At 35.2% G+C, this 5298-nt stretch overlaps 1 non-coding gene across 1 annotated transcript; it reads left to right on the top strand.

The window, feature by feature from the left end:
* The first annotated feature begins 3709 nt into the window (after positions 1–3709).
* Positions 3710–3871, top strand: LOC148304349 (U1 spliceosomal RNA). The gene has a single exon (XR_015838359.1). It is a non-coding gene; the product is annotated as a U1 spliceosomal RNA (small nuclear RNA).
* Positions 3872–5298: the final 1427 nt, after the last annotated feature.

Raw genomic sequence — 5298 nt, 5'->3', positions numbered from 1 at the left:
GTTTGGCGCATGCGCACGCCGACGCGGAGTGTATGGCGACGGGATGTTTTGGAGGGAAAACTCGAATAAGCGCAACATCGTAAATTACCATTACATATTAGACGTCTCGACTTCAGATGAAACATTTTTAGACTATTTTTTGACATCTCATCAAAACCCAAAAAAATATATGAAAAATAACTCCTACAATTGGAGATAATCCGGATTTGTGAACAAGCATTTGGACAGACTCAAAATGCTGTAAATGTACTTAATTTAATTTTAATAAACATATTATTTAATTCATTTATTTTTCTGAAACCATGCTATAAAAAGCGTGTACAATACATGTGTATACAAAAAATATGCCACAATTTTTGCATGCGTGTTATATAAAACGTGTTATGCGAGGCCCAAGTGTATAGTTAACTAATAAATAAATAAAATTTTGTTTCTTTACAACAATTTAACAATTCTACCCATTATTGACAAACATACTATTTTTTTTAATTACCTCATCAAAGAACATCGTTTCGAAAATGGTTCATATATTCGCCTAATGTATTTAAAATTCAATTTTAAATAAACTTTGTTTTTATATTTGGTGTACCTCTTAAATGTCTTGATTTGGCAGGTGTACTTTGAACTGAAAGAGTTTGCGGAACCCTGCCCTAAGCTATATTTGCACCCAATCGTACATTGGGCGCCACTGAAATTGACGCAGTGTTATCTTAATCGTTGATTACCTAATGACCGGTATTATGCTTCGGGTAATAATATTATGTACATTTTATTTATTGTTTCGGCATTCACTTTGTGGCAAGACACGACGAAATTGTAAACGAGAACATTTGTTTTCTACCACATGAGTTATATTCAGACCTGTAGATGTAAGTATCTGTAACTTCCGAGGCTAGTCGTTAAAATACAATAAATATAACTCAAGTGGTAAAAAACGAGTGTTCTCATTTACAATATTAAATAAACATTACAGGGTGAAAATTCGTTTCTTTTTAACTCCACGGGAATCGATTTTCTTTTTCTGATGCACCATTTTGTCCGCCTCCGTAGTGTAATGGTCAGCACGCTCGGCTACCGTTCTGGAGGTCCCGGGTTCGATTCCCAGAGGGGGGTCTAATAAATATAAGCGATTTTTTTCACTTTAATGTTTATTGAATAACCCTGGACTGGTACCTGAAGTGGGGGGCTAATCACCTTTCCTTCGTGTGTTAACGATCAAGATAACACTGCGTTTATATGATGCATTTATTTGTCCGCCTCCGTAGTGTAATGGTCAGCACGCTCGGCTACCGTTCTGGAGGTCCCGGGTTCGATTCCCAAGGGGGGTAAAAATAAATATAAGTGATTTTTTCACTGTAATATTTATTCAATATTACCATGGACTGGTACCTGAAGTGGAGGGCAGATCACCTTTCCTTCATGTGTAAAACGATCATAATAACACTGCGTTTATAAGACACAGTGCCCTATGCACCATTGGGGTGCGGATAAGGGTTTTATTATTATTATTATATGATGCAGCGCCCTATGCACGATAAGGGTTCGAATAATGCACCATTCCTGTGCACCATTTAACAACGCAGAAAAAAGAACCTTCGCTTAGTGAATATCTAAAACGTACCTACATACGGTGAACTAGGGATAATTTAAAAGATTTGGAAAAGTTCATTGCGGTGTTTTTTTTTAATGATGTGAATTGCATTTTTTACTTACCTTACTTATTAATACAAGGTTTATAGATCATCAAGTGAATTTTTGTTTCTTCTAGCTAAGAATTTGTTTTATTTGAATCTGTGTTGGAAACAGGAGGGATAATCTAGTGTGCGCCAATGAGGAACTTGTCAGCATTTGCTCATTGCTGGGAGGAAACCACGTTGCACTCCTCGGGAGAAGCCTTTCGTTTTTTTTAATAGAATAGCAATAGAAAAATAGTCGAATCTACTCTGGCATACATTGCTAAATATTATACAGACCAAGAATTTCAATAAAAGGTATGACTAGCTTCCAAATTAAGTAAGAATTTCATCAAACTTTAAACACGAATATCAAATCAGCCGTTATATAATATTAAAATAATAATAATAATAGATAAATCATTGTGTTTTCATTATTTACACAAATATTTAAATTTCATACTACCTACCTATATCTGTGAGCCTAAGCGGCTCATTATTAGAAATAGGTATCAAATTGTGGTAGAGTGGGTTCGAACCGAGAAACTCTGACTTTAGAGTCCGCGACACTAAGCCACAGGCCCACAAGCCGACAACCGGATTTAATTAACATTTTGGTCAATAATCCTGTTTTTAAGCGCCTTTGAGGTAGTATTTTACAAAAATGGCGATATATAAATTTTATAAAATTAAATAACTTTATTTTAACCACTTTTTTACTGGTACACTTTATCCAACCGGTTTCAAAAATAACCTTGTCATCGTCAGGGTTTATGACTTAATTCTAAAACATTAAAATACTCATAATTCATTACCCTCCCTTACCAAAAACTTCCACGCACTCCATACACCATATGAAAATATGATTTTAAAACTCATAAATGTTGCTTTTATTGTGCATTGCGTAGCGAATACGTCTACTCCACAAAAAAAATTACAAAAAATAATTTTAATTACAAATCGGCCGTTGAAATTAAATTTAACTAACGTTTTGATCAAGAATCGCAATTATAGAGCCCTTGAGGCTCCAAAACGATTTATTTCATATTATTAACACAATCGTGGCGCATAAACGTATCCAGATCAGTCTGAATAAAGTTTTGAAGTGTTTAAACTCGCCCGTTTACATCAAATCGGGTGTTGAATTAAAATTTAACTAACATTTTTGATCAAGAATCGCGGTTATAGCGCCCTTGAGGTCGTATTCTACGCAAATGACGCTATATAAATTATCCAAAATTATTTATTTCATATTATTAACTCAATAGTGTCGCATAAACGTATCCAGATCAGTCTAACTAATGTTTTGAAGTGTTTTATCTCACCCGTTTAAATGAAATCGGCCGTTGAAATTAAATTTAACTAAAGGTTTAATCAAGAATCGCGGTTATAGAACCCTTGAGGTAGTATTTTATTAAAAATTCTGGTATATAAATTATCCAAAACGATTTATTTCTTATTAATAACACAATAGTGTCGCATAAATGTATCCAGATCAGTCTAACTAATGTTTTGTAGTGATTTAGCTCGCCCGTTTAAATCAAATTGGCCGTTGAAATTAAATTTAACTAACGTTTTGATCAAGAATCGCAATTATAGAACACTTGAGGTAGTATTTTATGAAAATGCTGCTATATAAATTATCCAAAACGATTTATTTCATATTAAAAACACAATAGTGTCGCATAAACGTATCCATATCAGTCAAACTAATGTTTCGAAGTGTTTAAGCTCGCCCGTTTTAATCAAATCGGCTGTTGAATTCAAATTTAACTAACTTTTTTGATCAAGAATCTCGGTTAAAGCGCCCTTGAGGTAGTATTCTTCAAAAATGGCGCTATATAATTCATCCAAAACGATTTATTTCATATTATCAACCCAATAGTGTCGCACAAACATACCTAGGTTAGTGTACATAAAGTTTTGAAGTGTTTTAGTTCGCCGCGCGCTGTGTAGATAGCGCTAGATGCGTTCCCAACACGCTTGCGGAAGTGCTACCAGTGAGTATATATACTCTGGCAGAAGCAAAGATAGGCATACTTACCTGGCGTAGGGGATACCGTGATCAACACGGCGGTTCCCCCAGGGCGAGGCTCTTCCATTGCACTACGGTTGGGCTGACCCTTGCGATTATCCCTAATGCGGATAACTCGGGCGCGTAATTTTTGGTAGTCGGGACTGCGTACGCGCTGTCCCGCTGTTATCTTTGAATGAGTCCCCCTAGGCTATGTTGCCTGCAGGGAGGAGACGGTGGCCATGCCAGTCGTGTGTCATCTAGTCCATGCCCCACACATGGTATGCTTTTTCGCACGCAGGGATAGGCGAAGAGTATAGAACGCCATCCTGTGAGCTCAGTTCTTATAACTAGGTTAGCTCTTGTGATAGTAGAGATGGTTACCATACTTGCCAATTTAAAAACATCGCTCACTCCTTTCAACAACGTCATACATAAAAAAACTTGATTTTTTCAAGAGATCGATTTTAAAGTTTAAAAATATAATGAAATGTATTAAAAATATATATCATTGAACTTTTTACTGTGCAACAAATATTTTTAGGTAAAACCTGAATGTATTCTCCATTTGAAAAATGCTTAGATTATTTTATAAAATAATTAAACAATACCATTTCTTCAAAATGCAAAAACAACACTTTCTGGCCTGTAGCGGGTAAATATTAAGTTAAAAATATTCCTCTTTTGCTGGGATATAGTACATTTTCTGGGCATTCCGAAAACATACACATCTGAAAATAGTCGATTTTTGATATATGACGTATTGAAAGGAGTGAGCGATATGGGTAGCTCGACAACGTATGAGGAGATGAAGAGGGTTTCGGAAAATAAACCAGAATGGCGAAGAAGATTTCATTTGTTGCTGCAGACCAATTCACAGGATTGAGACGAGAGAATGAGATAGTAACTTTACTTTAAAGCCCAGTATTCGATAAGTCGCAACTTAATTTTATCTGAACCCAGGTAACATTTGACGTAGTTGTTAGTTTTCTTATAACACCGTTTTTGTATTGAAAAAACAAGTTTTTCTTCGAAATAATTACATGTTTTCGAAAAGGAAAGAATTATTGAAAGGAAGGAGTTAAAAAAACATAAAATTATATTTTCCATATACATACATTCCAAAAAATATACATTTAAAAAAAAATCGGGGATGGAAAGACGCGTCACCTTTTCTATCGTAGCGAATATCCCCTTAAACTTAAACATAAAGAGTAAATCCACCCACGAGTCGATAATAGGTTATAAAACTTTTAAGGTTAAAGAGGAGATGGAGTACTTCTTTGCTGTGTAAGTGTAAAAGAGCCAAGATGGCACATAGGATGGATAGCCTTTACTCATACTATAGACATGGAATTATATTCTCAAGGGTTAGCGGAGAGCATGGAGCGCCATCCTAGTTTAAAACTAGGCTAGTTTTCATTGCATCCATATTATATTAGCCCCTTGGTCACATAAAATTTAAGCACGACCAGATTTCAGATTCTGAAGGATTTGATAGTCTTTACTCGTCTGCAAGAGATAAAATGATAAAAATGAAATACGAGATGCTTATGAGAATGCCCTTTAGTTGCATACGTTTGCTTGAAATAAGCACGCTCGTTTGCATAC

This window comes from Brachycentrus maculatus, unplaced genomic scaffold, assembly GCF_059751285.1.
Source record: "Brachycentrus maculatus isolate JH-2025_06_01 unplaced genomic scaffold, ASM5975128v1 h1tg000324l, whole genome shotgun sequence".
In the NCBI taxonomy this organism is placed as follows: domain Eukaryota; kingdom Metazoa; phylum Arthropoda; class Insecta; order Trichoptera; family Brachycentridae; genus Brachycentrus; species Brachycentrus maculatus.
This window is presented reverse-complemented; position numbering and strand designations above follow the sequence as displayed.